Source organism: Oryctolagus cuniculus, chromosome 4 (assembly GCF_051225735.1).
Source record: "Oryctolagus cuniculus isolate XC-2025 breed Fujian yellow rabbit chromosome 4, ASM5122573v1, whole genome shotgun sequence".
NCBI classification, from domain to species: domain Eukaryota; kingdom Metazoa; phylum Chordata; class Mammalia; order Lagomorpha; family Leporidae; genus Oryctolagus; species Oryctolagus cuniculus.
Genome location: NC_142870.1, coordinates 144,513,739 through 144,538,505, shown reverse-complemented (window position 1 = coordinate 144,538,505; position 24,767 = coordinate 144,513,739). Strand labels below are relative to the sequence as shown.

Below are 24,767 nucleotides of genomic sequence, written 5' to 3'. Positions count from 1 at the left end.
TCTTTCTTTCTTTCTTTCTTTCTTTCTTTCTTTCTTTCTTTCTTTCTTTCTTTCTTTCTTTCTTTCTTTTGACAGGCAGAGTGGACAGTGAGAGAGAGAGACAGAGAGAAAGGTCTTCCTTTGCTGTTGGTTCACCCTCCAATGGCCGCCATGGCCGGCGCACTGCGCTGATCCGATGGCAGGAGCCAGGTACTTATCCTGGTCTCCCATGGGGTGCAGGGCCCAAGTACTTGGGCCGTCCTCCACTGCACTCCCTGGCCACAGCAGAGAGCTGGCCTGGAAGAGGGGCAACCAGGACAGAATCCAGCGCCCCGACTGGGACTAGAACCCGGTGTGCCGGCGCCGCAAGGCGGAGGATTAGCCTAGTGAGCCGCGGCACCGGCCTGTAACCTGTTTCTTATGTTTATCGGCCTTTGAGTTTCCTCTTTAGGGTACTGGCTGTGCATCTATTTCTATATATTCTATATATTCTTGGTCTCTTTCATATGGATTTATCTTAAAAAGCAATATATATTCTTTATATGTCCTGATCATAGTCATTTGTGAGTATATATTCTGTAAAAATATTCTCATATATATTGTGTGGGTTAGGCACTTAAGAGTAATTATGTTAACTTATTTAAAAATTTATTTCTTTTACTTATTTGAGAGGCAGAGGGAAGGAGACAGAGAGAGGGAGATCTCATCTACTGGTTTACTCCCCAGATGCCTGCTATGGGCAGTGTGTGAACAGGTCAGAGCTGGGGGCCCGGGGCCAGCACTGTGCTACAGCAGGGTAAGGTACCACCTGTGGTGCCAGTATCTCACATGAGCACCACTCAAAGTGGTGAGTCCTAGTTGCTCTGCTTCCAACCCAGCTCCCTGCTAATGCACCTGGGAAAGCGTTGGGAGTGCTTGGCCCCCGTCACCATGTGGAGGATGGAATTCTGGGATCCTGGCTTCAGCCTGGGCAAGCCCTGGGTGTTGTAGCCATTTGGAGAGTGAACCAGCAGATGGAAGATTGATCTCTCTCTTTCTTCCTGTAACTCTACCTTTCAAATAAATAAGTAAATCTTTAAAAAAGCTGGGGGCCCGGAACCTAGTCCAAGTCTTTCCTGTGGGTGGCAGGGACCCCATCACTGGAGTCGTCACCTGCTTCCCTCTAGGGTGTGGGTCAGCAGGAAGCTGATAGCAGGAGCAGAGCCACAGTCTGCACTCTGATATGGGGTCTGCACACCCTAAGTAGTGTCTTAATCACCAGGCCAATAGCCCACCCCGTTTTATTATTATATTATGTAATTGGGACATGGGACATCACTCTGGCTAATAAACATGGAACTTTATTTAATCTTATAAGAAATTGTGAAACATCAGGGCTGGCGCTGTGGCCTCGCTGGTAAAGCCGCAGCCTGCAGTGCTGGCATCCCATATGGGTGCCAGTTCGAGACTCGGCTGCTCCACTTCCGATCTAGCTCTCTGCTATGGTCTGGGAAAACAGTAGAAGATGGCCCAAGTCCTGGGACCTCTGCACCCACGTGGGAGACCCCAAGGAAGCTCCTGGCTCCTGGCTTCAGATTGGCGCAACTCTGGCAGTTGCGGCCATTTGGGGAGTGAACCAGTGGATGGAAGACCTCTCTCTCTCTCTCTCTCTGCCTCTCCTTCTTTCTCTGTGTAACTCTGACTTTCAAATAAATAAATAAATCTAAAAAAAAAATTGTGGAACAATCTTCTCAAGGGTTTTTACCATTTTTGACTTTCATCAACAATGTGTGACAATTCCAGTTGCTCCACACTGTGGGGAGCAACTCGGACTAGACTAAGTTACTGGAATTAACTTATTCTATGCATCTGCTCTCCCACAATATGGCACTGGGAGAGGAGTAAACAGCTTCTACACAGCTGCCTCTCACCAACTTGACAAGCTGTAGGAGCTGCTCCTGATTGGAGGAGAGCAGCGTGCTCGGCGTGTGGGTAGCAGAGTTGGGACTGGTAGAAGAGGACTATAAAGGAGGAGAGAGACAACATGCACCAGGAACACCTGAGGAACATCTGAGCAGCCCCCGAGAGAGCCGGCCGGCGGTGTGCCGCTCCCCCGCGGAAGTGGGGAAAGTGGCAGGGGGGCCCGCCCCTCCACGGAGGTGGAGGGACGGCAGCCAACCTGGGAAGAACCAGCAGCAAACCCAGGGAGGGCCGAGCAGACAAAAGAACAGTGCAGGGTCCTGTGTCGTTCCTCTGCGAAGAGGGGGAACGGCACCACACTTCCACTACTATTTGGCATTAGTCTTTTTTGGTATGTTAGTCTTTAATTTTAGCGTTTCTAGTGAATATAAAGTGATATCTCATTGTTTAAATTTGCATCTGCCTGATGATTAATGATATTAAGCAATTTTGTATGGTCATTTGCCATTTGGATATTTTATTTTGTGAAGCAGTTAATAGATTTTTACCTATTAGAATATCCTTGTATATTGGAGCTCTACTTAGTCATAACCATTTTTTGTACTTTTCTTTATTAATTTTGCTGTTATTTTAGTTATCTTTCATCTTTGTTTATAATAAGATTGACCTACACTTTTTCTACCTTGGGTTATGTTCAGTTTTGTTATGAGGTTATATAAACATCATCCTTTTCTTTTTTTCTAATATTTTGACATTTTTAATGTGAAAAGTGTATTTAGAATTAACCAGCTGGACTCAGTGTGGATGATCCCAGTTTTGTTGGCAGCATCCACGCCTTGTTCCCTCCATCCGAATGCTGACTCTGGCCACATCAGTGTCCCTGAGCCCCTCCACAGCCTGGCTCAGCTGGTGCTTGTTGGCCCCGACATTCACGATGAACACGTGTGTGTGTTGTCCTCCTCATGGTGGCCTCGGTGGTCAGGTGAACCTGACCATGGCAGAGTGGTCAGGGCTGTTTCCCCTGGGGCGCTCTTCTGTGGTTATTAGGGCTGCCGATCGAGGCGTAGTGTCCTGGGCTGCTGGAACGTGGCTGACGTGGATGAAGCACAATTTTCCTTTTTGTGGCTGTGGTCGCCTTTCAGCACTGCCTGCTTGGCCTTCACAGCCTTTGCTTTGGCTTCAGCTTCAGGAGGGGCAGGAGCTGCTTTCTTTGCCTCCGGCGCCATCTTCTATTCTTGGGACTTTTTGACGAGGTAGGGATTAGATGCTTCCTGAAGGTTAGATGAAACTTAAGTGTAGAACTGGTGGTTGGTGCCTGATGCTTCCTTAACAGGTCTAATGTGGTGTTCTTGCTCTCCTTTAGGTACTTCCAGCCATTTACATGTTCATTTTATCTTAATTTTCAATTTGATTGGCAGGAATTCTGTAGCATTTCCTTTTGATTTTTAAATACCTACTGAATCCGGCCTGCGCCGCGGCTCACTAGGCTAATCCTCCGCATTGTGGCACCGGCACACCGGGTTCTAGTCCCAGTCGGGGTGCCGGATTCTGTCCCGGTTGCCCCTCTTCCAGGCCAGCTCTCTGCTGTGGCCCGGGAGTGCAGTGGAGGATGGCCCAAGTGCTTGGGCCCTGCACCCCATGGGAGACCAGGATAAGTACCTGGCTCCTGCCATCGGATCAGCGCGGTGCAGCGGCCGCAGTGCGCCGGCCGCGGCAGCCATTGGAGGATGAACCAACAGCAAAGGAAGACCTTTCTCTCTGTCTCTCTCTCTCACTGTCCACTCTACCTGTCCAAAAAATAAAAAAAAAAAAAAAAACAAACCTACTGAATCTATAGTTAGGTCCTCTTAAAAATATCTAGTGTTTTTTGTGCTTTCTCTTTTTTCCCCTTAATCAATCTTGCCAGAGACTTGTATATTTTATTATTATTTTTTGTTTCTTTTGTTGTTAATTTCATCTCTTTTTGATTACTATTGTTATTTAGTATTTCTGTCCTTTTACTTGTTTCTTCTCTTAACTAGTTGGGATGAATGCTAAATTTGTTACCTTTCAGTTTTCTTCTTTTATAAATTATGATTTTGTGTTGACTTGAATATTTGTATCCTCCCCCAAGTTCATGTTGAAATTTAATTTCCAATGCAACAGCCTTAGAAAGTGCCTTTAGGAGGTGGTTGAGTTAGGACGGCTCTGTCCTCATGACTGGGATTAGCTGCCGTTATGAAAGAGCTTTGTTCCTTGTCCTTTTTGTCCCTTCTGTCCTTTGCTCTATGTAAGAACACATTCCTTTCTGGAGGATGCAGCAACAAAGTGGAAGCGGAGCCAGGCTGTCCCAAACCCTGCACCTGCTGGCATCTTCCTCTCGGGCTCCCAGACTCCGGAACTGTAAGACAATACATTTTTGACCTCTATAATTGCTCAGTATGAGGTATTTTGTTGTAGCAGCACACATGGACTAAGCTCTCAAGGCAACAGAAGCTCCTCTAGTGTCTCTTTAGGTACGCTTCACAAATTTTCATAGCAGGTTTCTCACCCTTCAATTCTAAATGTTCCATATGTTGTTGTAACTTCTTTGTCCCATGCTTATCTTTATAAATATAAATTTCTAAAAGATTAGTCTTTTAAGGTGAAGTCATCTTTTTCTTAGGAGTTCCAACATTATTGAAACACAGTCAGAATATTTGTTCTGAGTTGGTTGGTTTGAATGACACAGGCCTCAGCCTTTGGTTGTTGAAGCCAAATGATTTGAAATCAGGACTAATGAGACCACAAAGGATGATGAGACCGAACAGAATTAGTTCTTCTCCTTTTTTTTTTTTTTTTTTTAAAGATTTATTTATTTACTTGAAAGACAGAGTTATGGAGAGGCAGAGGCAGAGAAAGAGAGAAGTCTTCCCATCCACTGGTTTACTCCCCAAATGGCTGCAATGGCCAAAGCTGAGCCAGTCCAAAACCAGGAGCCTGGAGCTTCATCAGGGTCTCCCACATGGGTGCAGAAGCCCAAGGACTTGGGCCATCCTCCACTGCCTTCCCAGGCCATAGCAGAGAGCTGAATTGGAAGTGGAGTAGGCAGGACTCAAACTGGTGCCTATATGGGATGCTGGCACTGCATGTGGACAGTTTTAACCACTACGCCACAGCACAGGCCCTGGAATTAATTCTTTTGATGAAACTCCACAGCAGAAAAGAAGGCGTGTGGTGTTAATTTGCTGGTGGACATGCATTTAGTCCTATGGAGATACTGGTTTGAAATTCTTGGATTGCTAGGTGATACTCTTTATGGGTGCAGACAATTCTAGCCACCACAGTTTGAGTAACTGAATATTGAAGTGGACATTCTAGCTGAGACTCAAAGACAATGGATGAAGATACCACCGCAGGGGACCATGCCATGATGCAAAATTGCAGAGAAAGCATTTAAAAACAAAGTTTATATTTCTTAAACATGAATTCACACTAGAGGTGAAAGTGGTTGTTTTGGAGGTAAGACAGAAATGGTGAAGAGAATTTCTCTGGAGAGCACTTCATTAAAGGAGCCCCCACCATGAGAGGGGTGACTTGTGCCTGACTTCATTTCCAACCTAGTGAGGGATACTTTAATAGGACTATTCAGAAAGCTTATGGGATCCTGTAGAGTGGAGGGAACAGTGGTTTGATGTCTAATTCCTACTGGGCAAGTCTTCAAAGGGTGTGGTGGGAGTGGGCATTTGGCTTAGATGTTGAGAATCCACATCCCATATTGGAGTACCTGAGCTGGATTCCTAGCTCTGACTCTGGGCTCCAGGTTCCTGCCAATGCAGACCCTGGGAGGCTCAAGTAATTAGGTTCGTTCCACCAATGTGGAGGCCTGGATAGAGTTCAGCTTTGGTTTTGGCCCTGGCCAATCTGGGCGTTTGAAGAATGAACCAGTGGTTAAGATCTCTGTTTGTTTGTCTCTCTCTTTCTCTCTGCTTCTCAAATAAATAAGTAAAATGTAAAAAAAGAATATGGATAAGAGATGGGCTGACTAGTTACTGGTGGATGATTCAGAGGTGTGGCATCTGTCTGGGGGGTTGCCATGTGTCAGGGCCAAGAGGTACAGGTGTTTCCTAAGGGCCAGATGCCTGTATGTGTGTGAAACAGTGGAGTCCCAACCAGAAAGGGCTTCTGGAAGGTAAATGGGACAGTTTACTGCTGCAGGTGGTAAGCTGCAGATAGACTACCCAGGGGCTGTGCATGGAGAAAAGGAGCAAGTGGACTGGGGATGGCTTTGCCTGGGTCAAGGAAATTATGGACAAGAAATCATTAAAATGGAATCTCCAAATAGCATGTGAAAGTTTGCAAGAGAATCAGGGTAGGATAGTACCATCAATCAGTGACTTTTGAGCTTAGGCTAGTGTCAGTCAATTAAGAGCTTCCTAGTCCCTTCACCCTTCTTTTTCCCTTAGCCCCCAATGCTGGAGTGTCAGAAACAGCAACTGCATGAGAGAGAAGGTAAGCCAGAAAGATGGAAGTAACCACCTCTTCTTCCCACATAGCAAGCCAGTCCTGTGGAGAGGGCAGAAGCAGGAACTCTACATAAAGCTGGAAGCCTGAACATGGGAGTAGATATCTAACTGTCCTTTGAAACTGAACCTGTAAGATTTTGTTTTTCTGACAATCAGAAAAGTCACAGAAACAACCTGGGTTTTACACTAACGAGTAAACTACTGAGTAAGTGTTACAGGAATGCAGAAGGCATAGTGGAATGCTCTGCGACTTCATTTCATGAATTGTGCTTGTTCAGTGTGTTGGTTTCATCCAGTATAAAGTGGAATGGTGGAGTCTCAGAAAATCATTGCTAATGGTGCTTCATTGTGAAAAGGCTGATGACCAAGGAGGATACAGGGCAGCAGGCAATAGTAGCAGCCCTGTTCCATTGTCTTTTGTGTCCATGCTTGTGAAGGTGAACTTCAGGGCATCTTTCTGCATGATGCTTGCCTTGGGTCATGTGAAAAGTGATGTCCACTAGACCACGGCTGGTTCCTGAAGCTTCTCAAAGACCCTGAACCTTTGACTCTAGGTGGAGTTGGGGCCCTGTCCCTGGCTTCCGCATCAGGGCACGGTATTAGGGTGACATGGTTATGCTAATTACTGCAGGGCTAATCACTGCAGGACCCCTTCCCCATGTGTGAATGTATGATGTATCTATCACTGCATATTATAATTTTCTGCCTATGTACTGTCAGTCTTCATGACAAAGAGGAGAAGCAGAGAATGCTGAAACAACAGAAATCTGTCTTCTCATAGTTCTGGAGACGAGCAGCCCAGGATCAGTGTGCCAGTGCTGGTGTCTGGCGAGGCATGGCTCCTTGGTTGGCTGATGGTTGCCGTCTTGCTGTGTCCTCACATGGTTTCTCCTGTATGTGAGCACATAGGCAGTGGGAGAGCTCTGGTGTCTCTGCCTCTTCTTGTAAGGACCCAGGTCCTAGCATTCAAGACTTCAGTTAACAATAATCACTTCCTTAAAGGTTCTATTCCAAGTGTAATCACACTGGGGGTTAGGGCTTCAACAGATGAACTTTGTGGGGACATATTTCAGTCTATTACATGCTCATGAGACCAGGAGCTCCTTAAGGCAATATTATTATTCCTCTTTGCATCACCAGTGCTAAACGCAATGCTTAGCCCATGATAGGTGTTTAATCAATGTTTTTATGTTTGCTTATGTGATTTCTGGACTCTTGTTTTGCTCTCTGTAACTATCTGCTCCTCACGTCAGTACCTCACAAGAACCCTGTCGTGGATAAGTGTCTATACCCCCAAGTGTAATCGTCATTATTGCTGTTCACCAAATATCTCTGGTTCTCTTCTATCCAGGAAAGTGGGATCCTATTTCTTGGATCACTGAGATTGTATCAGACCATGGATTAGATTGGGCAGTGAGCTGTGGGTGGAATTCTAAGCTGGAGCATTAAGTGGTGATGAGACCCCCAGAGACCATGTGTCCTCTTTCAAGGTGGTGAGCCATGTTCTTGATAGAAGCTGCTTCATCAGCCTGCATCCTAGAATGAACAAGATGTAAAGTAGGAGGGCATTTCAGAAAGTTCATGGAAAATGGAATTGAAAGGTAAGTTAATTTTGGTGCAAATACTTTTTGAAATCTTTCTGCTCTGCCCAAGAGCCAGGTCCCTGGGAATGGAACTGCCCTAGGGGTTGGAGGACTGCTGGGACTGTTGGCCCTATGCTAAAAAGCTCTTCACTCTTCCCAGCTTCCAAAGTAATGGCAGCCACCAAGGGGACAGCCTAGGGGCAGTAACATTTCAGGCAGTGCTGTAGAGTTGCCTTTAGAGATCCTGCCTATTCTATACTGACCTCCTATTCAGGACAGCCCTCCTCCTGGGCCAGCTAGGTAATGGGAGTCAACAGGGTATCTTCCCTAAGAGGTTCACAACTGGCTTATAATATCTCTTCCAATAACCCATGTGAAGTGATAGGTCTGGACCTCACCTATACCTGGCTAGGCCTTAATGCTCCCTGATCATTGTCAAGCCCCTCCTGTCAGTTTCTGTTTGCCTCTCAATGGAAAAACTCCCTCCTGGTTTGGACAGCACCTTTTAGGTCCTCTAATAATGATCTGCCTTTTGTTTTAGACCTTGTATATCTAATATGCTTGTTAGATTCCTTTCCTCTAGGCTTGAAGCAGCCAAATTCTAGATAGCCGTGCACATGAAACATTTTCACATTGTATCTTAGAGACAGTTTCTGTGAGCTAGCACTGTAGCATCCCCGAGAGGCCACCTTCTGCTGGAACCCTGTCTTGACCACGGGTCCCTACTTCACTCCTATTCAGCTTAAAAAAGTCTGAGCAGTCCTTGTCCTAACAAGGACAGCAGCCACGGTTTCCATAAGCAGAGGGAGGGAATGATGGAGCCTGGGATTAGAAGCAGGCCAGACTAACGCCATCCACAGCTCCTTGCCAGCTTGTACACCCTGAACAAAACGGAAGCATTCAGGAATTCACCTGTCTTCCCACTAACTGGACAGGACTCTTGTTTTCCTATATGTCCCTTTGTCCTCATTTTGGCCATCTTTTGCACCACGGGCAGTGTTTCCAGTTTCTGCTTTTAACCTCATAATCATAGTGCTCCTATTTTTATCATGTACAATTAATATATTTATTTATTTAACAGATAGAGTCCGACAGTGAGAGAGAGACAGAGAGAAAGGTCCTCCTTCCGCTGGTTCACCCCCAAAATGGTCACCACGGCCGGCACTGCGCCAATCTGAAGTCAGGAGCCAGGTGCTTCCTCCCAGTCTCCCATGCAGGTGCAGAGGCCCAAGCACCTGGGCCATCCTCCACTGCCCTTCTGGCCATAGCAGAGAGCCAGACCGGAAGAGGAGCAACCGGGACCAGAACCCGGCACCCATATGGGATGCTGGTGCCACCGGCGGAGGACTAACCAAGTGAGCCATGGTGCCAGCCCCAAAGCAAATCACCAAGTCAAATGTTATAATGGAGGTGAAATGAACCAGTATAATATATTTCAAAAGTCCTTGCAGGAGCATATGACTGCTATATCCAAGCCATCATGCAGGAACAACACAAGACTGCTCTCCGTTTCCAATCAATCCAATCCCGAGTATAGATCCTCGCCGAGATCCTCACCCCAGATCTATGCCCCGTATCAACAGGAAGTAGCCAGAAAGCAACTGGCACCAAACCTCATCTATACTGAGAGTCTGGACTGATGGAACAAGGACATAAGCCTGAGCCATCTTAGGTTCTTTTCACTTCTGCCTTCTTTCAAGAGATCAGTTCAGTCTCACACTCCATACTGTCTCCCACCCCACCCCCTGCATTCTTCCCCAGGTTTAGAAGCCAGGCAGCCAATCTTGAGGAACCTGGATGGGGAAACTCACCTCTGCCTACTGCCCTCCACCTCAACTCCTAGCCTACCTAAGAAATAAAAAGACCCAGCTTACTGGGGTCTGGGCCCTCTGCCACATGTTCGGTGTGCTTGCACACTGGCAGTTGGTCAACCTCTGTGACTTTATTTTCTTTGAATAAATTCGGTCTGGCTGCAAGTTCATGTTCTGTATCCTCTCTTTATCTTAGATTTGGCGCCCCTTGTGAGGCGGCACCAGTCTGTACCCCTTTTCCTTACAAAATCCAGGCTTAGTGTTTTCATAATGCATACTTTTCATGAACCACTTCAAAACTCTTGTAGGCAAGGATTTCAAAAATTTTTGCACCAAAACAACTTTAATTTTCCATGAACTTTTCAAAAATATTTCTCCTCTTAGGACAAGGGCACTTAGCCATCATCACATGATGTTTTAGTCAAAGGATAAAACCTCTAATCTCACCCTTCAACCCATTGCAATCCACTTGTTCTTTTTAGTTTAAGGTGTAAATGTCACTTTATTTTTCCAGAGGATCATTTTCTGCAGTCCTTACCTGGGCTCAGCTCCTCACGTGGGCTTTGGTGGAGGTTGTCTGGCACTACTGGCAGGGCAAAGTCAAGGCAGAAGGGTTTGGTCTTTGTGGACTTGCAAGGTTGGTGCCTGCCCCCTTGCTGTGACTGCAGCTACTGCAGTCAAATAGCTTCACAGACAAGGAAGCATGTAGGCATCTAGGACAGTCCTTTCAGAAATGTCCCTGAATGGGGCTGGTGTCATGGCACAGCAGGTTAAGCCACTCTTGTGACACTGGCATCCCATATCGAAGAGCTGGTTTGAGTCCTAGCTACTCCTAATCCAGCTCCCTGCTAACATCCCTGGGGAACAGCAGGTGATGTCCCAACTACTTGGGCCCCTGCCACCCACAGGGGAGGCTTGAATGGAGCTCCTTGCCCAACCTTTGCTATTGTGGCCCTTAGGGGAGTGAACCAGTGGATGGAAGTGTGCTCTCTCTCACCCTCTCTGTCACTCTGCTGTGCAAATAAGTAAAATAAATCTTAGAAGAAGTTTCGGACTGCTGTGGTCTTGAACTCTTAATGACTTTGTCCTTGGACGCACATTGAGCAAATAGGCTGTATGTGGCTGTAGTCCTTTTTGGCACTGTTGTACCTCCTTTCCTTTGTCATTTTGGAAGTGAGGACCTGAGGGAGGTTCACTCACTCTTCAGCTTAGGCTGATTCCTCCATCATAAAGCATTCTTTGCTATCTGTAGTTGGAATCTGTCTTTCCCTCTTCAAGGTCTTCCATGACTTTCTGCTATAACCTCATTCATACTTGGAGTACAGTAATTTGTTAATAGTCTGATTCCCCATGATATTGCCAGCTCCATGGTAATGATTCTGATGAATGAGTCTTACCTCCCAGCAACTGGCAAACCTGATAGATGATGTTGACCTGAGTTGAAATTTCCCCTCTACACCTATCACCTGGCTGATCGCATCCTCCAAGACATGGTAGTGATGGTGGGTATTCCAGCTTCCTGAACTGCAGAGCACATGGGATTTGGACTCCTACAGATGCACTGTATAGATTTTAGTTTTTGGCTCTGGTGTGTGGTAGCTGTGTGGCCTTAGGAAGTTGCTTATCCTTGCTGAGTCTTGGTTTGCTCATTTGTAAAATGGGGATAATCCTTATGTTGCAGGCTTGTCAAGAAAATTAGATGACACCTGCCAAATACCCAGCAGGTCTGGCATAGTGCAATGCCAGTTAGCACGAGCTCCTTTCTTTTATCAGCAGGATTGGGGGCTGAGTGGTGGTGGTCTCTAATCATTTGGGGAGGAAACTGGTGGAACACCTGCCCTTGCAGTCGCCCTCCAGAAAAACATTTGGGGATGATGTAGAATCCTTTATCATTTTTTTTTCTAATTTTAGGCAGCACTAAATCTCATTCCTGAACCTTTTTAGTGAAGAGTAATGCTCTACAGTAAGATATTTACGTGGATTGTATTGGATATCTGCAAATGTGGTTTATTGCTATTTCAATAAGGCATTTAATCCGAAAATTCCAGGATGTAGGATATTTCCTGTCCTGATAAGTTCATCTTTGCTCAGTGACAAAGACCCTTGTATTAGTCGGTAGCCTTTCAGTTATAGGGGTGGGAGGGGATCACAATCAAATTGGCTTAAGCAGACATGGGAATTTATTGGCCCGTTTAATGGGAAGTCCGGGGTAGCTCTGGATTTGGACTTGGTTGGATCAACAGAACTTTCTTTGATGTAATGTTTTAGTTTGCTTCTCTTCTTTCTTGACCTCACTTTCCCCCTTTTTCTTAGAATATGTAAGCCTTTCTCTTCTCAGGCAAGGCAGATGGGTGTGCAATGTTCCAAGCTCACTTCCTCCCAGCACCATGACCCCAAAGGCAAGAAGCATTCTTTCCTGCTGGCTTACAGAAAGGTCCTGGTGCAGACTCTGAGTGGTTTGACCTGAGTCAAATTGTCATCCCTGATCAAACTGCTACTGCAGTTCAGGGGGTGAGTGGGAATTCTGATTGGTCAGACATGCTTCTGGAGGTGGAAGGAGAAGGAGGAGGATGGGGGAGGGGAGGGGGAGGAAGTGTTCTGTGATTGACAGCCCCTCAGGTCCACACTGACTAGGGATGGGTGTCTCCAGAGGCAGAGCCTGGTCAGGCAAAAAAAAAAAAAAAAAAAATGGCCTTTATCATACAGAATTTTTCACTTTCTACAGTCTCTTCCCTGTTTCCTTATTGTTTTTCTCTTGAGAACTTCTTTCATTAATCTTTCTTATATGTAATACATTTTCTTCTACTGCTGTCTTCCACTTGGAGTTTACTGATTATTTAATCAGAATTAAGGAACCTCTTAACCTTTCCCCAGTGTTCAAATGGTAAACACCAGTGGATTTCTGAAAAAATCTCAGTGTGAAAAAAATGAAGGTGATAATATTATCCGAACTATTAGTGTGAGTAGTTGCACATTTCTTAACCATTTTCTCCAGAGTTGAAAATGTATGTTGGGTGAAGCTGCAGCCCTCATGCAGGTAGTGAAGGAGAGAAACATTGCTACTTCTGGGAGCCTGTGGCAGGGCTCTGACTTGGCAAATTATATGTATATACCATAAATTATATGTATATATCATATTATAGATACAATATATATAAGTATATGTATATAACATATAAACCTGATGAGACTCAGCCTTTGTTGTCCTGAATCTGATTTTGGTGGCATATGTCAACAATATGGCCAGAAGCCCAGTTGTGCCCAAATCCTGCCGGGCTGATCACACCCTCATTCCCCAGGACAGCACGAGTTGCTGTTGTACCCATGTGGGCTTCTCAGGAAGACTGGGTTGAAGAGACTGCATGAGCCTGAGACTTAGCAGATTCTCCCATGTCTTCCAAGAATTCAGCATTTGGGATTTGCACTGTACCCTGGTGAGCCGAGTGGAGGAATGAAACTGAAGACGGGTTGAGGGATTGATATGGGCAGATCTGCAGAGCCAGCTGGGACTTACCTGCATCTCCCAGTGCATCTGTGAGGAGTGAAGAGACAAGAGGAGACACTGGGCTCCTGTTCAAGCCTGGCAAGGTTTCTAATTCTGCATCAGGAAGAAGAGTAGGACTCCAGTCAAGTGAATGCAGCCCATTTAAGCTCAGTAGCTCCATTCGTGGTCATTGCAGCCTCCTCAATCTTCAGGGCCCGACACTTATCAGATCAATGTCTCTGCCTTTGAGGGGAGTGGCTAATTCCCCACAAAGGAAGAATTGTGTATGGCATGGAAGAAAAAAGATTTGAAATGATTTCTCCTCAGCACTCTATTTTGTCCCCTCTCTGTCCTAAAAACGAAAAAAATTTTTTGATCTCAGATGAATAAAAAGTTACCCACGAATTCTGCCCAATGCTGTGGTTGATGGGAACATGATAGGGGGCCCGTGTTGTAGTGTAGCAGGTTAAGCCGCTGCCTATGATCCCAGCATCTCCTAGTCTGAGGCCTGGCTTCTCCACTTCTGATCTAGCTCCCTGCTAATGTACCGGAAAGCAGTGGAAGAGGCTCAAGCACTTGGGCCCCTATTACCCAGCTGGGAGACCTGGATGGAGTTCCAGGCTCCTGGCCTTGGCCTGGCGCAGCCCCAGCTGTTGTGGCCACTTTGGAGAGTGAACCAGCAGATGGAACATCTCTCTGTCTCTCTCACTCTGCCTTTCAAGTAAATAAAAAAAACTTTAAAAAATATGATATATATATATAAATATATATATACACACACAAACATACACACAAAAGATAATGGCAAGCTAATTCAAATAATTCAAATACTTTATTTTATATAAGAATTTCTATTGTGATATGCTATGAACATTCTTGAAAAACCCCATATTTCACAGAATCACACACTGGAAAACACAGATATTATGGGAAAATAGGGTGAGAAACAGATTACTCAAAACTTATGCAATGTTGTCACCAGGATGCTGTAAACCAATTGCAATCCTAGTAAAAATACTAGCATAGTAAAAATGCCGTGCTAAATCCTAATAGATGAAAAACACTATAGTAAATCTGGACTTTACCTAACAAAAATCTTTATGGAAGTGTGGATCAGGCAGCATGGAGGCTGATGGGTGACAGAGACAAGGACAAAGTTCAGACTGAGTGGAACCTCACAGTGGGCACATCTGAGACAGATCCCATGGTGTAAAGAAAGGAGGAAAAAGGTTGGAGATGGGGAGCACGGTCAATATCATTTGCCTTCCCAGCTTGCTGCATTAAAATATTGGCAAAAATTGTACATGGACCAATGACTTTTGTGTTAAATTAACATAGTGTCTTTAGTTTCCAGTCTTGAGTGAACTAATTTGCATTACATAGCTGTGAGTTACAGAAGAAAAGACAGTATGTATCTTTTAAAAATGTTTATTTTTATTTTTCATCTATTTGCAAGGTAGGGCAATGAAGAGAGAGACAAACAAAGACACACACACACACACACACACACACACACAGAAGGGGGGCCAGGAGAGAGAGAGAGAGAGAGAGAGAGAGAGAGAAAGAGGGAATCTCTACTCTTCAAATGCCTTCAACAGTCAAGACCGGGCCAGGACAAAGGCAGAAGCCCAAAACTCAGTCTGGATCTATCATGTGGGTGGCAGGAACCCACGCACTTGGGCCATCATCTGCTGCTTCCTAGAGTAGCACTTGCAAGAAGTTGGATTGGAAGTGAAGTAGCCAGGAGTCCAGCTGGCATGCAGATACAGGATATGGGTGTCCCAAGAGGTAGGTTAACCTGCTGTGCCACAGTGCCCACCCCCAGACTGTGTAATTCTGAGACACACACTGACAAATATTTCATTGATATTTTGAGTTTCATCTATAGAACAGGAGTAAGAACATTTGCCTCAGATTTGTTAAATAAAATTGTGTGTGTGAAAGTATAAGTAACGGTATGGATAAATAGTCATGCAGGTATTGGGGGATGAGATTTTTAATTGTATATGGTGTATGTAAATTTCTCCACTTATTTCCTTATCAGCTTTGGGAAAGTTACTTAAATGTTTTGTGGCCTCAGTTTCCTCCTCTGTAAAATGGTGACAATATTAATATCTACGTCACAGAGCTGTCAAAAGGATCAAAAGAAGTTTTATATAAAGTGCATAGACCAACTCTGACATAAATGATTGTTTCTTCTTAATGCCAAGTCACGCTATAACATTGCTGAGAAACCAACATAATTAAGATGGCATAAAGTGGGCTGGCATTGCGGTGTAGCAGGTAACGCTGCCACCTGCAACACTGGCATCCCATATGGGTGCCGATTTGGGTCCCCATTGCTCCACTTTTTTTTTTTTTGACAGGCAGAGTGGACAGTGAGAGAGAGAGACAGAGAGAAAGGTCTTCCTTTTGCCGTTGGTTCACCCTGCAGTGGCTGCCACGGTTGGCGTGCTGAAGCCGGCGCACCGTGCTGATCCGAAGCCAGGAGCCAGGTGCTTCTCCTGGTCTCCCATGCAAGTGCAGGGCCCAAGGACCTGGGCCATCCTCCACTGCACTCCTGGGCCACAGCAGAGAGTTGGACTGGAAGGGGAGCAACCGGGACAGAATCCGGCACCCCAACCGGGACTAGAACCCAGTGTGCCGGTGCCACAGGCGGAGGATTAGCCTAGTGAGCTGCGGGGCTGGCCCATTGCTCCACTTCTTATCCAGCTCTCTGCTAATGGCCTAGAAAAAGCAGCAGAAGATAGCCCAAGTGCTTGGGCCCCTGCCACCCACATGAAAGACCTGGAAGAAGCTTCTAGCTCCTGGTTTTGGCTGGCCCAGACCTGGCTGTTGTGGCCATTTGGAGAGTGAACCGGCAGATGGAAGATCTCTCTCTCTCTCTTTCTCTGTGTAACTCTTTCAGATCAATCAATCTTTTAAAAAAGATGGCATTAAGTATCGTTCACCACTTCAATAATCGAGAAAACAAAGCAAAAATCCAAACCCTCAACCAAGATGCCCTTCAGACTTCCTTGGTTCCGTCAGTGGCACAGGTAATTAACAAGCATAACCTTATTTGTTTATTTGAGAGGCAGGGGAAGAGAGAGAGCAAACACTTCCAACGACTGGCTCATCCCCAAATGCCCACAGGGGCACCTGGCTAGGGCCAAAGCTGGGAACTTATCTAGGTGTTCCATGTGGCTGGTGGGAACCCACCTGTTTGAGCCATCACCACTGCCTCCCAGAGTCTGAACTCGCAGGAAGCTGCATGTCAAAGCCTGGTACCCTGATGTGGGATGTGGGATCCAGGCATGCTAACTGGTATCTTAACTGCTAGGCCAAATGCCTACCCCTTGGGGAAGAGTGAATCCTATTTCTTTCATCCTCCATCCATCCTGTAATTTGCATTTCTCAGTATCTCTTTCCTTGCTCAAGAACAGTACCCTCTTTTATTGTGTGCAGTTATATTTCTTGACTATTTCTTTAGTCAAATACTCATATAGTGCATACGGGTGCTGGCACTGGACTAAGCACAAGTAGTAACTCATTTAATGCTACTGGACAGGTATAATGTTATGTCCACTTTATAAATGAAGAGAGACTGAAGAGAATGAAGAGAGGTTGGGACACTTACCCAAGCACCCAGCGTGTGAGGGGCATGACTGATACTGAGGAGAGGTGTGTTTGCTGCCAAGGATGGTGGTCCTCACCCAATCTCATGCTGCAGGGTGGGTTCAGTGCACACTGCTGATTGCCTTGGTCACCTCCTCTGTCCCTGGGATCTTTCTCGAGATTCCTGGCACAGTTGCACTCGGCACCATCTGGCTGACTTCAGTCTTGCAGGCCCTTCCTTGCAGAAACTCTGGGGAGCAGTGTGACCTTGCAGGAGCAAAGACACAAAGGCAGCCTCAGAATGTCTCCTCTCACGAAACAACACTCACTTGGGCCAATGGAATCATTTTAGAAAGCACATTATCTATGAAGAAGTTCTAGGTGTAATCATTTAATTCAGTCAGCCTACATCCTGTGTAAGGACGATGGCCCAGTCCGACTGCTCTTTTTCCCTCCTGTTCTCGAAAGTTGGTTTCTTGACTTCTGAAGGAAAAATTTATTATGCGGTTTTCTTCATTTTAAAAATATTTAACAACTGATTTGTGTGTCGCATGAAAGTTACACATTTCCTAAGATGCATTTGCTATTTTATTTTCTTTCATTCAAAAATGTGTCGGTAATCTTTTTGTTAACATGAAGATAAAGGATTAGTAATGCAAGATGCAGTTTTCTTGTAACCTTCTTGAAAGCAGACTATAGTTTCTTATCTGGCTCCAACATTCATTTTCCTGAACCAAAAAAAAAAAGGCGACTTAAAATGAAATAAACCACATTTGATTCCTGAGAGCATCGCTAGCAGGAAAATGTACTGAGAGAGGCGGACTTGGTCAGATTCCAGAAAGCCCCTCTGCTCCCTAAGCAAGGGGGTTGCCTGATTTTGCATTTGAAAGTACAATATTAATGCAGGGAGGAATTGTGACTCGTCGCTTATTTGATCATTAATCAGAAGATATGTATGATTTCATTCCCTGAAAATTCAGCCTGTTTGGAAAAAATCATAGTGAGGAGTAAGTCTCCATCGTGCTAGTTAGAAATTGCATTTTACTTTTGGAGTGCCTGCTCGGAGCCAGGGGTGAGGCCAGGTGCAGAGAGCAGGCACGGGGGAGCAGGAGAGCCCTGCCCTCCAACGCCTGTTCCCGCTCCCCTTAGCCCTGGTGGAGGAGGAACGAGGTTCGTGCAGTGCAGGAAGATGTCACACTGGCTTTGCACTCTCTGGTGACAACGGTGGCTGTGCCACCACATGGTGTCCAGAGGTAGCCCAGGTCATGTTTAAATCAGCTGACACAGACCATCAGCCCAGCCCAGCAAACACACAGCCAGACCCCACCAGGGCGGGGAAACTGGTGGGTGAGATCAGCTCCCGCCCTCCAGGAGATACTGTCAGCACGGAACAAATGTGAAGACGGAGGTGAGCGCCAGTGCCGTGGGGGCCGGACGAGGGCCTGACCAAGCCTGGGCTCAGGGAAAGTGGCCGGGAGGAGACAGCCGTCGAGTGTTGGAGCACAAGCTGCGAGGAGCCCTGCAGGAAAACAAGGGGGACAGAAAGCTTTGCCTTGGCCAGGGTCCGGCCTGGAGCGCCCTGCTGTGACTGGCGGGGAGGCTGCAGCTGTGCTTTGGGGAGTGCGGCAGCGTGGTATGACGGGTGTCTCCTGTCCGAGATTGCCTGTGGGTGTAGAAGCTGAACGGACTCACTCCTGGCTGGCTCCACTAGGAAGGCGAAGCTTTCTACTGAGAGGAGCAGGTGGGGGAAGCTGCAGGTGGAATAGGTGAAGGAGCTGACAGGGAGAGTGAAGGCACGCGGACCAGGGAGAGGGCACCAGGGAGAGGGCGAGGATTTAGGAGGAGGAGGGGAAGAGGGGAGTTCACCACACCCCATTCCTGCTATGTCCCAGGGCGCCTCAAACAGTTCCTGGAAAATGGAATTTAAAGGAGACGTTTATGTTGGTGCAAACAACTTTGAAGTTAATGCATATGAGGGTTTTCCAAAAATTCATGGAAAATGTGTATCAGGAAAAAAGCCGCACGGTTTCCAAATGTTTTCGTTTTGCGCCAAAGTGTTTTAAGTCCGTTTCCAGACTTTTTGAGGTACCCACGTCTGTTGGGCTGGTTATTTATTTTCCTGGCTTTAAGGAAAGCCCGTCTGAGACGAAGCAGAAATTGTCTGCCAGGCATAGCTCTAAGTGCAGATCTGTCTGGGGTAGAAAATGTTCAGATGTAAAGAACAAAACTGAGATGGAGGAGTGGGAGGAGACCACGGAAGGAAGCTAAAATATTTCAATGTTTCAAAAGAAGTGGCACCTAATACAGGGTAGGTGCCTGGTACATGTGCACCAAGTTAAACTGAATTCTATTGTGTGCCCAACTGCCTCCAGGGGCCTACGCCTCAGGACCTAAAGAGACAAGGACAGTGGCTGTGTCCTTGCTGTTGCAGTACTGGGCAGCTGCTTGGCTTGCACCTCACCCTCACTGGACTAGGCTTCCCCGAGATCCAGTGCTGTCCCCTGCCCCAGCACTCACCCTGGAACCAGGACATGCTCATCGGTGAATGCCTCATGCACAGTAACTTCCACCTCTGAGACACTGAATTAGAAACAGAGAGGAAGAGAAACCTTGAAACTAGAAGCCAGTGTGGTTGCGAAGGGAGGGCAGGGCTGTGTGCGGCTGGTGGGAAGAGCGTCACAGTGCCGTGAAGGAGCCGCTGCGAGCAGGGGCGATGGTTTGAGATGCGGAGAGGCCGGTGTTGGAACAATGGGTGTCTGCCATGTTCCTTCTCCCGTGTTCCCAAGCCATCTCCTCCCTCGTCATTATCCTCCTCCTCCAAGGAGGACTGTCCACGGTGGACAGTCTGCCACCTCCATCGAAAGGAAGACACAAAAGAACATACAGAGAAAGAGCCAGTTCTTGGCTGTTGAGTTTCCAAGCAGATTTAAAAACTCATCCCAGAGAACATTCTTAAACGTCAATGCTTTTGATTTGAAGCCATTTTTCTTTTTACTTCAAAAGAGTAAGCCCCAAAGGAAGCTGGAAATACGACTCACCACAAACCAGTGGCTCTCAACCCCATCAGACCCAGCAGGCTCCCTCCTCCTTTTAATTCAACCTTTTTATTATAGAAAACTTCAAAAAATTTATACCAGGAGAGAGAATAGTAACATGAGCCTGATGTCCTCGTCATCTGCTTCAACAATGATTGACCAGGGGCATCTTCTTTCATTGCATCCTGACCCACTCTGCTACCTTGATGATTTCACCACAGTTGTCACATTTTATCTGCAAACACTTCTGGATGTGATCTGTTAAAACAAATGAGGGTTTTTTTTTTTTTTTTTTTTTTTAAGAATTCAGAACCCCATGTGCTCGCTTCGGCAGCACATGTACTAAAAGAAAGCATAACCCCAGCATGATTTTTACACCTGGAGATAATTATTGCTAATTCCCTAATTACTGTGTTCACATTTCCTGGCCAACTTATACATCTTTAACTGTTTGTTAAAAACAAACCTCTTTCAGAGCTGGCACTTTGCAAAGTGCCCTTTATTATCCTGGAATAAAACTTATAAATAAATCTGACTTATTACACAATTAAAACATAATCAATATAATGCCCCAACAGAAGTAAAATGAAAGCTACTTAAAACATGTATTTCAGCATTTAAGTGCTTAGAAATGACTGTACTTGAAGATAAAATAATGTAGTTCTGTGCTTGAACTTGAATATAGAGCCACAGCGAATGTGACAGCCTTGAACATAGTCTGACCTAGGGGTGTCATGGTGATTTCAATATTGTGAATGGCATTGCCATTAGTGAAATACTTTTTTGAAACGATAAATAACTCTTGAAATGTTTTTAACAAAATAGAGTTCAACCTTTGTTTGATTTATAGTGTTTTTATGGACCTGAAAAATTGAGTGCATATGTAAAGTTTGCAAAAGTTACTTTGAGTTTATACATAAAATGGTATTAGGTACTGGGTAAAGATACATATAAGCAATTTTTTTAAACCTATAAGACTGTACATAGGGGGAATACTCGAGAGTGGTATGGGCTGTGCAACAATTCTTTACTGGTAGGACCTTCCTATGCATTGTGAAGCTCTATTATTCTGGGCCCCTGCCCACTAAGTGCCAGAACTATTTTGGATTAAAGGATACTGAGGTGACTTGAGAATTAAGCTCAGTGTATGATCTTTAATTATATCTTAGCTGGAACTAAAAACCAGGTATAAAGAGCATTATTGTTAGGGGCAGCTGTTTGGCTTGGTGGTTTATGCACCAGCAAGATGGGAACTCTGTCTCTCTGATTCTTAAACAGATAAAAATAAATTAATAAAAATTAAAGGGGGTAATTGAGGATATTTAAATACTAAATTGTATGGTGGATAATGCTAAATTTCTTGATTATTTGGATAATTACCCATTTCTTTTTTTTTTTTTTTGACAGGCAGAGTGGACAGTGAGAGAGAGAGAGAGAGAAAAAGGTCTTCCTTTGCTGTTGGTTCACCCTCCAATGGCCGCCACGGCCTCCAGCGCCGCACTGCGCTGATCCGATGGCAGGAGCTAGGTGCTTCTCCTGGTCTCCCATGGGGTGCAGGGCCCAAGCACTTGGGCCATCCTCCACTGCACTCCCAGGCCACAGCAGAGAGCTGGCCTGGAAGAGGGGCAACCGGGACAGAATCCAGCGTCCCGACCGGGACTAGAACCCGGTGTGCCGGCGCCGTAAGGCGGAGGATTAGCCTAGTGAGCCGCGGTGCCGGCCTCCTTTCTTTTCTTATAACTCTCCCATAGATTTGAAAGCTTTTGAAATAAAATGTTTTGGGGAACGATACTCTTAGAAATTTCAAAATTGCTATGGGGGCAATACCACTCCTGTCGAGAAATGGTATCCTTGGTAACAGATTGTGGTAGAGACAGAGAGATGGAGATGGAGTTGGGGAAGAAGCAAGAGGTTGGAAATGGGGAGGAGGTTCCTTCTCCGTGCCCTGCCTTTGGCTGTGTCCCAGAAGGAGTCCCTAGAAACGCCTTTAAATTTGGGGCTGTTGAGGTGTGACCTATTTATCCTCTGGAACTCTGAAAGTTGCAGCCTTGCTCAGATTCCCTGGAAAAAGTGGATTTGCACAGGCCTCAGGATGGTGACGGAGGGCATCGGAAGTCCCCAGGGCTGGGGAGCCGTGCTTACACTGCTGGTGGAGGACGGGGGTTGAAGAGCTCAAGCCAGCAACGCCGGAGGAGGACGGAGGGTAACTGTGGCCCAGGGGCCCCTCCATGCCTGCTCCCACGTCCCGGTCTCCAGTGCTATCTTTGGAAGCTCACTGCTCCCCTGCGGAGAAAGGGCAGACAGAGCAGGGGCGTGATGGAGGACAAGCGATACGCACCGTTTGACTTAGTAAGCTCAGTGTACCTGAGTGACCACTAGTTTGATGGAACGTACCTGGAGCTCACGGACTGTCTTGGCTGTCATGTGGAAACGGAGCTCAAAGTAGAAATGGAGTAGAGTTAGAGAAGATGAAGTCACCTTTCTTCTCCTCCTCCTTCTCTTCCTCCTCCTTCTTCTTCCTCTTCTTTTTTAAAATTTAATTTATTTATTTGAGAGACAGAGTTAGAGACAGAGAGAGGGTGAGACACAGAGAGAGATTTTACATCCACTGGTTCATTCCCTAGATGGCCACAATGGCTAGAGCTGTGCTGATCCGAAGCCAGGAGCCAGGAGCCAGGAGCCAGGAGCCAGGAGCCAGGAGCTTCTTCTGGGTCTCCCACATGGGTGCAGGGGCCCAAGCACTTGGGCCATTTACTACTGCTTTCCCAGGCCATAGCAGAGGGATGGAATGGAAAAGGAGCAGCCAGGACTCGAACTGGCACCTGTATAGAATGCTGACACCGCAGGTGGGGGCTTAGCCTTGCTGCGCCACAGCCCGGCCGAAGTTATCCTTCTTTTGGCAAGCCCGATTTTGTGGTCTGTGAAAGCTTGCAGCTGCTAAAGTACTCAGAGCAGATGTGTCCGTGGATTAATTACTCACTTTGTAAATTCTGCATGATGCTCTGTTTTGCTCATGATTTTCAGTGCCATTGTACCAATTCTCAGAGGTGTGGGCAGGTCGGGGGCATCACCATATGTGCAAAGTGTATCAGAAAGATGCAAAGGACCTGGACAGGGTGCTGGGCAGACGTAAATGTCCCATTCGGACGCGGCAGCAGTCTGCTTGACGAGGCGTTGCGTCTGAAAAGTTCCATGAGTCTTCTCATTTCTTGAAGCAGAAGAGAGGAAGAAGACAATTTGCCCCTTTAATTAATTTGCGAAAGTGTTTACAGTCCTAGATGGGGCCTGTGGAGAAAGTGTGGGTTCCCTGTGAAATAAAACCCTGGTGTCTTCCAGCCCGGCACCCTTTGTTTAATCAGGAGGATGCCATAGGAACCGGCAGGGGCAGATGGCCGAGATCCTATCGTGGCAGCCCCAGGATTTGGGAACATTAATTTTAAAGGGGGATTAAACATAGAAGAACATTGTTCAAACAACATGCGTTTTCATAAGCACCCAGGCGCTCTCTGTGCTCCATGTTGACGTGACGGCCCTTCCGAACAGAAGCCAGGAGTCCTTATTTTGACTCTGTGTGCATGGGGAGATCAATATTTGTCTTCTCTCATTTCGTTTTTGGTTGCTTGGCCTACGGGGTGGAGGGGGAGCCTGGTGCGGTTCCAGCTTGGTGGCTCATGGTGGCTCTGGGAAATGAGGCCTCTTAACGACACTGCTGCTCCCGTGGGTATGCAGGAGCTTGGAGGAAGTCTGTCCATCCTGGGCCAGACGGCTCACGTGTTTCACTTCGCTGCACTGTAGATGCTGAGTCCCTGGGGTGCTGTGGTCATCAGACAGGTGAAACATCCCCCTGAGGGTACCCAGAGCCCCCAAGTGGCTTGTGGGCACATAGACAGCTGAGATGCCCACATCCACTTGTCTTCCTTCCTTCCTCGCCCCACCCTGCAGCCCTCCGCTTTTAACTGACACAATTAGGACCTCCACGGTGCTTTAGTTGTGTGTGACATTGGGGTGTGTCTTAGCGTCATTGGCATCTTACAGTTCCATCAGTTGGGGCTCTATCATTAAGTAGTTTTATTACCTGATAATTTTGAGAAAGCTGCAGCATTTAGGACCTGCAGAATTGTGCTTGTGGGTTGGCAGAAAATCCTAGAGCCTATAGCGCACAAAATGTGGCTTCATCTATGCGGCTGGTGGCACAGAAGGTGATACTGTATAGAAAACCGTGGTCGTTAATGTCACAGTTGGAAAACGATTCGGAAGAGCCAGATTCCGAGTGTGGAAATGTTTTAGGACTACCCTGGCTGGTGTATTTCCCTATATTACCCCTTGGGTGAATGCACAGGAATGATGTATAATTAGGATCTACGTCAGGCCTTCATTGCAGGGCCTTCCAGTGATTGCACACCCTCCGTGTGCCGCTGGATTCTGCAGTTCAAGGTGGAAGGGGTGGCTGCAGGCACCAGAGATGAAAAATGGAGGCCTTGGGCAAACGCTAGAACATAAAACAACAAGACTCCTTTAAAAGGCAAAGGAAAGGCTGCCGAGAAGTAAAAATGATGAAGAGGTGGTTTTAGCAACAACTGGTGACCCTGATGATGATTTCAAAGTCAGTTGTTTTGAATGGTTTAAGGTGTTAACCTTGGCCCGGACCTGCTGCCCTCACCCAGGGAGGCTGGAAGTGTCCATAGTAAATTATGCAGAAGGTCATTCAGGCTGAGCCTCCTGGCATTCTGAATCAGATGCCATTTTTAATTTTTATTTTCTCATGGTTGTGGCGTGCGTGTTTGTGTTTGCAAAGGCAGTTTAAGGCCCTGGAACTGCAAGCTGTTAAGACCCAGGCTGCTTTGCTATCTCCTATCTTTGTTCCTCACCTCATTTTGAGGGATTGTTGCACATTT

At 46.3% G+C, this 24,767-nt stretch overlaps 1 long non-coding RNA gene across 12 annotated transcripts in view; it reads left to right on the top strand.

Annotated features, from left to right (window-relative positions):
• The first annotated feature begins 1,909 nt into the window (after window positions 1-1,909).
• The window catches only part of LOC149127154 (uncharacterized), a 103,103-nt gene continuing 80,245 nt past the window's right edge, over window positions 1,910-24,767 (top strand). For 2 of the 12 annotated variants that reach the window (XR_016233283.1, XR_016233285.1), the window contains exon 1: window positions 2,841-3,131. This is a non-coding gene — a long non-coding RNA (uncharacterized LOC149127154). Of the gene's footprint in view, window positions 2,270-2,772; window positions 3,132-4,152; window positions 4,261-7,713; window positions 7,964-9,026; window positions 9,912-13,055; window positions 13,603-24,767 lie in introns of those variants that run through there. The other 10 variants (XR_016233281.1, XR_016233287.1, XR_016233280.1 and 7 more) reach the window with 10 other exon arrangements.